The following is a 13,756-nucleotide window of genomic DNA, read 5'->3' as shown; positions in this document are numbered from 1 at the left end:
GCCAAGTTTTACTGAGTTTAAGGAAAAAGAATTTTGGCATTGTTTGAAGTATATGGATTACCTAGTATTTCATTGTTATTTTTTATCATTATGCATTTTATTTTATTTTCTTCTATTTATCATTGTAATATAGGCTCATGATTTTAAAAAACAAAATGCATCAAATTGGACTATCAGAAAAGAATAACATCTAAAGAGCACTCATGGAAAAATTATTTTTATTTTTAGCTTTTTAAAAACCTATTTTCCACACATGTCTATAGTGAATACTGTTTGTCACCAACAGGATTCAACAGTCTAGCCCTGATTTGATTAAATTAATCTGTTTCTCTACCAAAAGGTTCTTATTCCCAGGTGCAGGAATGGCTTGATAGTTCTAAGCTTTTCTCTTTGTCATAATTTGTTCAGATTCAGACAAATGATTATCTAAGTTAATAAGAAAAAAATGAAGTTATTGGGCACACTTTGAAAAAAGAAAATTACTTACTCTTGAGGAGAGCAAACAAACCCAAATAACTGATTGCAGTGAGAAACCACTGGGTCCGACTAACCCTAAATCCATTGTGTCACACGTCTCTATCTTTTGGACTTTGTTTGGTTTGGTTTTGTTGTCTATATGGCAGCCAAAATAATCCTAATTGATACAGTGATATATACAGTTAATATATTTTTGATTATTTCTATTTTAATATATTAAAATTTTTTTCAAAACCGCTTATGAATACAATTTTTGTTTGAGAAGTAGTATGCTCCAGGATTACAGAGATCAGGACGTAGACCTTAGATCCTACCATCCAGAACACAGCTGATTGGACGAAGACTAAATATCTAATTAAAGTCACCTGGATACTCTGTGCTATGATGTAGGTAGACCTAAACTTTCTGATTAAAGGGTTGTCTCAAGGGATGGGTCAGAACCTGAGTAATGTTTGGCTTTTGTCTTCTTTCTGCCTGCTGTTAGATCTTAACTTCATTAGCTGGTCCAGTCTGCCGTTAACTTAATAGATTTCTATTCCTTAATTATCTTTATTTTAGAAAAAGAAATCGATGGCTCTTCAGAGCATAGATGGATTGTAATATTTGAATTCAAATCTTTATTTAGATTAACTCAGTTCAGTCCTGGCTTGAATGCCTCTGAAACTTTGTGCTCTTTCCTCAGCCTGCTGGCCGATGACATTTATAGAATTCCCCCGGACTGCATGTGAAAGCAGATGATTGTTTACTAGAATGTTTCTGTGTAGTTATGAAACAGCATCTGTGTCTTGGAATTGTCCACCCCCCTTTAACGTCTGTTCTGTGGTGTGCAGACCTCCCGTAACCCTTAGTGTAATGGCTTTGGCTCTCCCAGCGCTGTACTTAATTCTGAGACTCTCCATTCTTATACAGCCATGTTCCATCAACTATTCAAAATTTCTTTTCCCTCCTACAGCTGGAAAAGACTTTTCTCCTCATGACAAAAGTGCATTTCTTAAGTAATTTATAGTATTTGTGCCTGCATTAAAATCAAACCTAGTTGGACACTTTACTTAGGTGCTTTAGACCGGATCTTACTTTTAATGAAGTCAAAAATTGTGTTAATGGTATTCTACATAAATATGTAGTTTCAACATAAACATGGACGTTTTTTACAGAGTTTAATCCTGTCTCAGTGGAGTTTCTACAGTCCTGATTGTGCTTTTACTGGTATTCTAACAATTGGCATAGACAATGCTGACCCACACTTTGCTCCCTTATGCCTTAAGATAAGCCTTCGGGCTTTTTGAACACTAGGCTTTTAGGTTGAAAAGTGTAATTGCAATTCAAAGTGGAGGTGGACGCTGTACCAAGGCAGGAAGCAATATCCCATAAAATGTTAGATTCTTACACAAACGCTAGAAGGTGTATCAATCTAGAGGACATTATGCAAGTGAGATACTGCATTCACAGAAGGATAAATACTGAGTGAGTCCACTTATATATAAAGTGTCTAAATTTGTCAAACTCTTAGCAGAGAGTAGAATGGTGGTTGACAGGGTCTGGGAGCAGGTGAAAATGGGGAGCTGTTGTTCAGTGGGTAGAAGGTTTCAGTTTTGCAAGACAAGTAAGTTCTAGAGATCTGCGGTACAGTACTGTGCCTATAGTTTACAATACTGTACTATGCACTTTAAAATCTGTTGAGAGGATTGCTCTCATGTTAATTGTTCTTAGCAAAATTAAAAAAAGAGTAACTTGCAGGGGGAAAAACACTTAGTTTTGTTTGGTTTTGCTGCATGTTGCAGAGACATCTAACATTTATTTAGCAAATGGTAACCAATGCAATTTGGTTTTTATAAATTCAAAAATGAAGTAAGCATGAATCAGACATCATGTAATCTATTTAGTTCTAACATTAGTTGTATGTAATCCCTTTCCTACTGTCCTCCCATTGTTATGATAAAAAAGAAAATAAACGTGCAGTATACTCCCAGTACTGCAGGGCTCAAGTATATTTTTAAAATTTGGGGCTGTCTCCTCACAACAATCACATATGTAAACCATAAAAACATTAAATTTTATAGACATCACAGTGTTAGACACTGTTCATACTTCTTAACTTTTCTCTGATTTGTTTCAAAAGTGATTTTTAACAAAAAGCAGCTTGGGTAAACAATATAGAGTATAATATTATGTATTTCATTATAAGTAATGATAACTATAAATCTAATTATAAACTTAATACAATAATTATAGTTTGGTAATAAAATAAAGGAAAAGATGAGGATTATAATTTAGACATTGCCCTCTCTTTCTGTATTTTATTTGATTCCTGAGCAGGAAGACTGAATTAAGGAGCAGCCAGAAGGCATAGACACACAGTAAAAAAGCTCTTCTCTTTTTAGTAACTTTTGTGCCTGTTTTAAACTGATCATTTGTTTCATCAGCGAATCCTCAAGTAGAGGGCATGTCCTTTCCACTTGCAGAATTCTCTTACATAAGTTGAATTCCCTCCTTATCACCACAAGCCAATAAGTACTTTATTTTCTTTTTGCTCGTTGTTAGGAAAAATAAAGAAAAAAAAAATCAGCTCATACAACTTGCTGGAGTTGTCTGCATTTGAATCCCAGACTATGAACGGACATCAGAGTGCCCTTATGATGTTTTGCACAAAGGCTCAGTGTTCACGGCTCTACTCAGAAACCCAAAATAGCATTCAGTAAGCAGTGACATACTGAGGGTCTTGGTACTAAAAGCACAAGCGTCTGGGCTCAGAGCAGTGTGGCACATGTAAGGTTTGGTGAGAGGCCTGTGAAGCAAAACTCAGAACAATCTCTCCTACTATTCCTCATGCATTTCACGAGAATTTTGAATTTCAGTTTCTTCAGAACTCACTGAACTTGAAGATACACAGGTAAGAATTTGATAATCAGGCATGTACTGAGTATATAAATTACTTTGTAATGAAGATAGGACCAAAAAGTAGTTGAAAAACTCTTTGCTACTTTATGCTTCATAAAGAAAAAAATTCTAAAAAATTTTAAACTATGACACGTATATTGAACATTCTCTAAAACAAAGATTGGTAAGAGCAATTCTCCACCTCTGCAGTTCAGACTGAGAAAAATAAAAGATGCTGATATTTAGAACATTTGAAAAGTTAAGTTTCTTGGGAGGAATGTAGGACTCTTGCATCTTTTTCTTTCTCCAGGATTTTATTTCTTAATTTTTTAATGTATTTACCTCTGTGCTATGAGATGCTATGAGCAGTAAAGTTACCAATCTTAAAGATATAAGAAAAATATTTATTTACAGAGTAAATATTTTTATAGTAAATTATTTCTTAGTTAAATGTTACTATGCAGCTTTCCACATATCTGAGTAAAACTAGATGTTTCTTTGAAGGGCAATCTATTACTAATGTTGAAATATTACTATTTTATTTTCTTCCTCTTGGCAAGTTTTTTCAGCTATCAAACTTTCTATTGACTCTTGAAAATTCTTAAGGTGAGAAAGCTTAAGTAATTAAGAATGTTATAAAAATAATGCTAATAAAAGTGAGATATTGAGCATATTATAAATATAAACCCATACACATCCAAACATGTACACATTAATTTGCAATCCATATATCCACTAAATGAAATAATAAGGCTAATTCATCAAATATCAAATATATAAAACTTAAGAAAATGCAAAATGTGTAAGACATTTAGTATTATTTCACTTCTAATTTTTAACAAATAATTTGATTGAATCATAATTTTAAATAAAAGATTTTAGTGTAAATTAGCCAAAAAGATTTAATAAATCTGTAACTAGCACATGAAAAAAACAAAAGAGGTTAACAACAAAAATACATAAATAGAATGGCAAATGTTTTCTCTAGGTTATATAAATTCATATTTTAGGTTTTTTTAAATTAACAAGTTTATGAGTTTTTTTAAATTAATGTATCTGGAGAGAAGACATTATTTATATAAAATTTTTGCAAATTTAGTAATATATATTTATATTTTGGATCCATTTGCAATATCAAGTAATACAATAAATTAATACATTCATTTAATATTCTTTATTCCAAAGTCTAGATACTTTAAATGTTTAAGTACCACTAGTATGAAAATACACATACTTAAAATTTTTAGTTTGAAAGTATTTAAATTGCAGTATAATCTGAACGTTTCTGTTTACCAAATATTGTAACCAATAAAAATATTTTAAAAAAATAATGAATGTTGCAAAATTTAAAATCTAGATTTATTCAATTTTTAAAAATAACCAGTTTATGAAATCTAGAAATTGTTTGATCTTGTATTATTTATATGTGTTTTCTACTTTACAAAGGCTTTTTAACAATGACTGAAATGAACCAGGTCATTTTGTAAGCTATGTTTGCCTTTTACAGTTTCAATTTTAGTATGCTCTTTACTTGTGCCTTTTGATGCTTAAACACATAGGCACTTTTACACAAATTTGTAGACTCTTAAAGCGTATATTACCCACTTTCGTTTTTTTGTATTGTTTTGTTTTCCCCTTGGGAATCTTTCTAAGGTATTTATCCCCAGGAAGTTATTTAAATAATTCAACTAAATTTTCATTAGTTGAAGATGCTTTAAAATGATGTGCACAAATGCCTTCCATGTATTCTTAAGAAACCTGGCCTGTCTTTCATGAATTTGTCATAATTTGGCTGCATATAACTTAATAAATGATAATCAGTAAGTAAATATAAATTGATTCTGAATTTTTTGCTACTCAACATGTACCCTTTAAACATTCTAAGTGTTATAAAGTAGTATTTAACATGTTATTGAGTAGCAATGCAATAGAAATAAATATGTTACACAGTTTAAAAGAACATATTGATCTTTTCATAAACCTTTCTTTTGACTGGGATTTATTGCTACTGACCTAATGTTTGAGAACCATGCTGATGAATATGAGAAAATAGAACTTTTATATTTTGTTGTCATGATGACTTGCTTTAATAACCATGATCTTCCAATATCTGTATCTTTGCTTTGGCATAACAGATTGAGGATGAAACATAAACAAATATGGAACTTAGTAACCTATATGAGTCCTTTCTTTCTTGATAGCTCACAGATTTGAGAAATGAATGAGCTACTTTTACCATAATGACTGGAAAGATGTTTGACCCTTTTTTTTTAAGACTGATTCCATTAGAGAGTTTCTCACCACCATTCAATTGAAAGAATCCAGCTAACATGCTCTAAAAACTCCCTTTTCACAAAAATCAATTTTCTTTTTGAAATTAAAGTTAAGAAATCAAGGGAAAATGGCAGCTATAGGCAGCTTCAACAGCCTGTCCTTCCACATAAACATCAAGAAACTGAGAAAAAGTCTCAGAATCATCTTTGTCAGACTCTAAGAGAAACAGTTAAAGGCTAGAACAGCCAAGTGGATGGTTATCTGAGGCTGGGTGGAAGAGGTGTTACTGGGAGTGAGTGCTTAGTGATTATCCTGTACTCATTTTAAGTGTTAAGTACTGTGAAACTAGAATTTTAGTAGCTGTACAACTGAGTGCACTGGATTCCACTGAATTATATATCTTAATATTGTGTTATAGAAAAGTCTGTGTTTTATATTCTTCCATAATAGACCTGATAAAATATGAAATGTAAATAACCCAACATTTATTAAATAAATTAAATTCTGACAAACTCCAAGTCCAGATGGTTTTTGTAATAAATTTATCAAATATTGAAGGAAGAACAAAATTCCTTAAAATATTATCCAAAAAAAAAATGCAACAATGCAAAGAATAATATGCCATGACCAAGTAAAGTTTAGCTTGAGAATGCAAGCTTATGTTAATACTCAAAAATCATTCAGTGGAGATCACCATGCTAACAGACTACAGGAGAAAAAAACATGATTTCAATAACTGCAGAGATAAGTCCATAGAAATATATAACATCCGTCATGAAATTAGTACCCTGAGGGGGAGGGTATAGTTCTGTGGTAAAGCACCTGCCTAGCATGCATGATGTCCTGGGTTCAATCCCCGGTACCTCCACCAAAAGTAGTAAATAAATAGATAAACCTAATTACCTCCTCTCCACCTGAAAAAAAAAAACTAACAATTAAAAAACAAATTAAATTTAAATTTTAAAAAATAAAAAAAAAAGAAATTAGTAACCCGAAAAGATTCCCCCAAGACTGGCATGTAGGCAACTTTGATGCTTTTTCTCAGGACATAGCTATGAGTGTATACTTGAGTCAAAAAGGCAGAAATGCAGGTAGGTAGCCACTGGCCATCAAAATGGATAGAGACCATCATAACCAGAAGAAAAGCTAAGATACAAATCCTGGGAACAAATCTTTATTTCCACTCAGATATTGGAAACAGTCTACCTTACTTAAAACAGACAAATGAGCAACATAACAGTTCGCCTTCGAGAGAAATACTGTGAAAGGTAGTAAAAAATATTCAGAATCATCAAAAGATGTCTTAAAGTTAAAGCAAAACATAATTTTCAGAGACTCTGCCTTGGCATAGCAAGTCAAGTTTGAAATGTTATTATAGGACAGTGACGTGTCAGTATATAAGATCAGTACATTTTATCTGTTTCTTTATTCTAAGAATTTTCATGGTAAATGAATTTTGTAAATTAGCATGGTAGTTCATTAAAGTGGGAATAATTTTGGTGCATCAGTTACAGCTAAAAATAACCTAGGTAATTTTCTCTAAGTGCAAAATTTAGAAATGTCATTCCTGTGAAAATGAGCAAATTATACATAAATCATAGGAAAGGAAAATGTCGCCATTTTTCTGCCTTTAAGTTGGATTATAGCTAAATTGTTTTCAAGAGCTTGCCATCTATTTTATTCTTAAAAATCTGTAGTGGAGCATCTGTGACCTCCTTTGATAAATAGATAATACCATCAGATTCAGTAATAAATAGAAGATATAACCTGAACACTAAAAAAGATAAAGAGAAAAAGATATGGATGCATCTTTTGTTTGAAATTTTAATGGTACTGTTTGTCATTAAGCAAATACTTTTTGACAGTGCTTGAAATTGGTCTTGAATTAGTAAAGAAAAATGTAACACTTTCTCCAAAGGTGTTAGATGAAAAATAAAAGGGCCACAATGTAGCTTTTCAACTGAATGTGAATCCCCTTCTTCTAATTTGGACTGTCATCTTTGGGGCCATTTAAAAACATTGGTTTCTCTTTGGTTATTTATTTTCTGTCCTTATCCATTGACTACAGAATATAACAATTCTGTAGGCATATCAGGATTTTACTCCAAATTTACTGGCTTATAATAAAGAAGCATATGTGTTTATACACAAGCGTGCACGTATATACATATACACGTATGTGTGTCTATATATTTGTCTATGAACAAATTTCAAATTTACATATATATACTCATTCGATCATTTTAAAACCACACACATTAATCTGTTAAAATGGTGTGCCATTTTATAGAGTAGATTTACTCAAGTGAGAGTTTTAGATTGGAGGCTGGTTTCATTCAGTGAAAGAAATAACACAGTGAGTATGTGAAATGAGGAATAAAGCATAATTATTTTTATGTGGGACTTGGACACTGAAATGTCTCTTGGAAAGTAGGTTTATGGATCAGGAAAGAGATGCACATGGATTGTACAGACTGCTTTGTGTTGCTCCGCTCTACAGCTGTTAACCAAAGCCACAAAATCAGGAGATAAATGGATAGAATGAAAGAAAAAGGTTTCTCAAGAATGGAACTTCAGAATTTAAGAAATAGATCAATAAAATGAAACAGATTCTTGAGGTGGAAGAGAAACACAAAAGTGTGTGGAGCTTTGCAAGCCAAATAAAGGGAAAATTTTTAAAAGGAAGCGTAGTTATGGTGAAGGCAACAATGTGCCATGCCACTGTACAGTTAATCTCCAAAAGAAAAAAGAGAGAGAGAAAAGTATTTATTGAATTTTGTTACAGAAATAAAGGGGATCCCTCTTGATCTCCATGGACTGGTTGCATTGTAGTACTAGGGGGAAAGCCAGCCAGATTTGCACTTTTTCTGTAGATTAGATGTGGAGACAGAGACTGCACGTTTATTCTGTAACAATATTTCCCCTCCATTTCTTTGAGATTACTTTTGGATGTTGTGTCTTTTGAATTAATCCTCTTATTTTCTGATGTTTTCTATCCAATTATCTATATCCATTCCTTGTTATCCTACTTTCTAAGAGATTTTCTCAAACTCACCTTTAACCATTCCCACACCTTTTTTTAAAAAGTGGCCATAAGAGTGGACTGCATTAGATATTCTTCTGACAATGACTAAGGTGATTGATTTAGAGACCCCCAAATATTACAGCTTTTTACTTGAGGATATATGTTTCTTTATTAAAGAAAATTGGAAGGGAGTTAGGTAGATATATTTCAACTTACAAGTTAATAGAATCAACTTTTCTAAATCTATATTTAGTTGTGACAATGGCACTGTAAGGGAATGGTTTTAACGTTCTGATCCTATCTATCTACAAAGTATCTTAGGTCTCATAACTATAGCGCAGTTCTCCTCCTGTCCCTTGCCAACACCTGACATTTCACATAGTAGAAGCTGCACACATTAGCCTTGGGTGTATAAACCTGAAATCATTTGTAGACAGTCTGCAGGAAGTATTTCCTACTTTTTGTTGCCCTGTCTTGGAAGGAACTCTTTCTTCCATGATTTAACAGCATTCATGTTGACAGTCACTCCTTTGATTTTTGATTCCTGTAGTGATGGAGACTGACTAGTAATTCTCTCATGCACTCTAAGAACAGATTAATTAGAGTGCTCCGAAGAAATCTGTGATTATAAATATTTAAATAAGTGACATGTTTTTATGGCATAATACTAACTACCTTTTTTGGACATTTGATATGTTCCAGGTACAGTTCCCGATCTTTTTCTGTGACTGATCTCGGCATACATAGAGGTCAGGTGGGTTATCTCATTTTGCAGCTGGAGAAACTCCATCTGAGCCTGTTTAAGTACCTTGATTAGTGCCATGCTGTTGTTATCTTTACATTCATGCAAATCTTTACTTTTTATATAGATTCTCATAATGGTTAGCATTAATTAAATATTATTAATAAGGGTTTAAATAAATAATATAAGAAAAAGGACCAGAGGGAAATTATACAGTTGTTTTTATTTAATTCTTTGCTTCATGGCATACCTTTGTCTACTATTACATATTCTTCATCTTTGTTATTTATGAGAACCATCTATTCTAGATATAATTTGGCAACCAGAAAGTTACTACTACATAATCAGGGCTATACAGTAGAAGTCAGTCTGAGAACCAGAGCAAATTATTATCTTGGAGAGAGGGAAAATCAGGGTGAAGTGGGAGATACGGACTTGGAGCATTCTGAATGGCCACGTAGTGCTCCTCCACCTCGCGGAGCAGTCTCCTGATAGGTGTTTATAGCACAGGGCATGCATGAGACCATCAGCTGAGCTATGGGAAAACAGAAAAAATTCTATTTGTATTGATACTTTACCTCATTCTTTTGCATTTCAATTTTCGGTGTGTTTTATGAAATACCTATATAGGTAAATGTTGTAGAAGTAAATAATTAGTATATAAATACATATATAAATGTTGGAGTCCACGTTAAGCATTTTTTTTTTCTGATGGGAGTATAAAATATGAAAGTTTGGAAACCACTGCTTTAAAAAGAAACCCTGACCAATATCTGCATATATATTTCTTTTCCAAACTGGCATCCATATTCCAGAATCCTGCCAGCACATTGGTTAAGGGTACCCACTCTGAAGGAAACAAGCTCCCTGGATTTAACTCCAGTCCCACCAATTATTACATGGCTAAAGCAAAGCTAGTTAACTCACATCTGCTCATTGTCTGCATTTATAAAACAGCAACAATAATAGAACACGCACCAAGGAATTGTTGTAAGACAAATCAATTAAAGAATGGCATACTCTTTGTATAATTATAATCACGGAGTAAGCAGTCAGTATTTGTTAGACAAGATGATGAGTAGGAGGAAAAGGAGGAGGAGGAGGTCGTTAATGTCCTCAGACTGTTTGCTGTAGAATCACCTTTGGAGCTTGTTAAAAATATCTAACTGGTGAATCAGAAGCTGTGGAGTGGAAAACCTACATTTTACCCAGCTTTTCAGTTAATTCTAATGTAAAATAGGATGTGCAAATTATTTCCCAGAAATAGAAGAACTGAACTAATCAAGTTATTGTTTAATTTACACATTTAAAGATTGAGGGATTTTCTGCATGTGCAGTAAAAATTTTAAAGTAGAGAAAATGTTATCAGCTAAATTAATAATAGTATTGTCACATATGTTCATACTTTTAAATAATTATAACTACTATTGTCAAAAAAGTGCTTTTACTGGAATGATTTTAATATCTCACCTAGTTCATCTGAATCCTTTACTGTGTGGTTCTGTGGTGCTATTTTATGAATTTTTAAATTCTGCATTGATTCTGTGCAAACACAAACACATACACAAGTGAAATAGAGTGTATGACGTTAAACTGTTTTTTTCATTCACTAAAATTTGGGGCTCTAAAAAATCATGTTTATATTATGCCTTTTTCAATAACAAAATCATATTTTCCACACCATTTGGCAGTGGTGCTTACTAAGTATTGCTTTTGATGGAAGAATAAATTTATAGATATTATAGTTATAAAGATGTACCAGAAACAACTGATAATTGGCGGAAGGAACATTCGGTTGATATATTTGACTAGGCTTAATGTAGCTACTAATACAACATCAGCAAAAATTGTCAGATAGAGCACAACTGTGTATTTACTGTAGTAAGCAGTGGCTAAAAAGGTTTTCAACGAGTGAAAAGCAAAATAATATCTTCACAATGGAAATTTAGGACAAAATAAATAAATGTAATAAATTCTTGGGAGAGTAGAATGTGTTGATGGTAATCAGAAAAATACTTTTTCCTTTATCTTGTCTTTATAGTGATATATAAGTTCAATTCAACAGATACTTATATGATGAAAATAAGTAATAATGTTTTATAATTATTTGAAACAATGCTTTTGTTGAAAAATGCCTCACTTTGTGTAATTGTGGAGTTTCCAACTCTGATGGTTTTGTGAAACTGCTGTGATTTATTTCAAAGTTTATGAAATTTTTAAAAGTGTACCTTATTCATCATACTTTGTTTAAAAATTTTAGATTCCTAAATTTGTCTTTTAGTTTTTGTTAGCATTGAAAATCATTATTTGTTTGTTATAGACTATCTAAAAGCTGTGAATTTATTAGGATTAGGTTGGTAATAAAGGAAACCTAAGGTATATGTTGTATTTTCTTATCAGTATTTCAGTGGTATATCTGCATGAATTGCACTTTAGTTTTCAACCCACGTAAATCCCAAACACCAGCCCCCCCACCACATACACACATAGAGCAGGAGTTTGGAAATAAACACCATATTCTACTTGTTTAGACACAATTTGTGTGTGTGTGTGTGTGTGTTTGTAATGCAACTTTGATTAGTTCTATTCATAAAAATTAAAAATTAATTAGATCTAACCAGTGGTAAAGATAGTATCTACTTGGGACTAATTAACAATAAGTCCACTCTCATACAATGTAAGATAGCAATCCAAATAATGAAAGTTCCTCAATTTATATAGATAACATATTCCAATGCCAAACTAGGACAGGATCGAGAAGAAACAGCAGAATAATTCTGCATATGATATTAGCTGGAAAACATCATGTGCTATATATATCCCATATGCTATATTATATTATCTTATAATGTATATTCTATATATTTATACTACCTACAAATATATCATATTGACATGTGAAAATATTACTTATACAGATTTTATGTTACATTTTTTTTATTATGTATTATATACATAACACACGTATATACAAAGTTGTTTGTATACATTAGGATGCAAGGATGCCTTAACATTATTGATTCTGTTTACTCTGTTCTACACATTATGAGATCAGACTAAAAGAAAGAAACATGGAAATATCAATTCATAATCTCAGTTAGTAAAAAGACATATTCATAACAAAAATTCTTTAAAAACTATGAATGGAAAGTAACATAGCCTAATAAAATAAATATGACAAACCCAACAATATATAGCCACTCAGTGTTTAAACACCAACAGTTTTTCCTTGTGAAAATAGGGGGGAAAGTGAGAATTTTAGAATTGTGTGTGTGTATGTACTTATGCACATTATGTACTTTTAAATTATTTATTATTTGGCGTTGTTGAAATAGGAAAGCCCTTGTCTGCTGCCCACTGCATTCTATATGCCCCTAATTTTTCAAATTGTCTTCTCCTGCACTCAGATTAAGTGTGTGGTTATAGGCTCTGGGTTTGAAATTGCAAGTGGAAATCCACAGGACTGAACATACAAGTGTCCATCCATAATAATTCTACTCATTCTTCTTGAACCTGTCAGTCAGGTAATCATTAGGAGGTTAGGATTTAGGAGTTGGGTTAGTGGTCAAGGCAGATGTGGTTAGAAAGGAAGAAATAGAATTACTATTACTCATACAGAATAAAAGAACAATTAGAACTAATGGGAGAGTTCAGAAAATATGTTAGATACAAAAAAAGGAAGAAGAAAGATGTATTATCATCAATCTAAAAAGTATAATTGTTATATCAGTGCAATCTAAAATGGCAAAACAAGCTCTGAAGTATTAAGGAATGACTCACATAAATGGTCAAAATCTTAATGGAAAAATATAAAAGAAAAAACAGATTGAAAGATTATTTAAAAACCTGAATAAATGGAGAGATGCTCAAAAACGGAGAAAATATTCAACATGATAAAAGTAGAGACAAAATTTTCCTTAATGAATCTCTAATATCAAGAAAATGTCAACCACATATTTAGATTTTTTCATATAATTTTGGAAGCTGATGTTAAAATGTATAGGAAATGCTAAAGAACCATGATAGCCAACTAATTTTGAAGGAAAAAAAGAATACTAGCACCAGTAGAGCTAGGCGAATATAAAATAGTAATACTTATATAGTAATTAAAACTGTGTCATTAGTCTGCACAGAAAAGAGAGCCTTTAACATAGTTTGTAACAAATGTGACATTATAAATATATTAGGAAATTATGGATTATCCAAAATAATGTTCTGAAAATTACTATTCATATGATAAGAGGTAAAGCTGATTCCTTGACTCAAATTAAAAAAATTAAAATGTCCATGTGAACTAATGAAAAGTATGAAGTATGAGATGCAAACCTGGAATTTTTTTCAGAAAGAGAGTAGAATGCGTT

At 32.0% G+C, this 13,756-nt stretch overlaps 1 protein-coding gene across 2 annotated transcripts in view; it reads left to right on the top strand.

Moving 5' to 3' along the window:
- The first annotated feature begins 3,227 nt into the window (after positions 1-3,227).
- CDH19 (cadherin 19) overlaps positions 3,228-13,756 on the top strand; it is a 67,833-nt gene continuing 57,304 nt past the window's right edge. The window contains exons 1-2 of one of the 2 annotated variants that reach the window (XM_031441771.2): positions 3,228-3,367; positions 9,356-9,407. The gene's annotated coding sequence lies outside the window, so the exon portion shown is untranslated. The remainder of the gene's footprint in view (positions 3,368-9,355; positions 9,408-13,756) is intronic. The other variant, XM_031441768.2, reaches the window with a different exon arrangement.

Source organism: Camelus dromedarius, chromosome 28 (assembly GCF_036321535.1).
Source record: "Camelus dromedarius isolate mCamDro1 chromosome 28, mCamDro1.pat, whole genome shotgun sequence".
Lineage (NCBI taxonomy): Eukaryota > Metazoa > Chordata > Mammalia > Artiodactyla > Camelidae > Camelus > Camelus dromedarius.
This window is presented reverse-complemented; position numbering and strand designations above follow the sequence as displayed.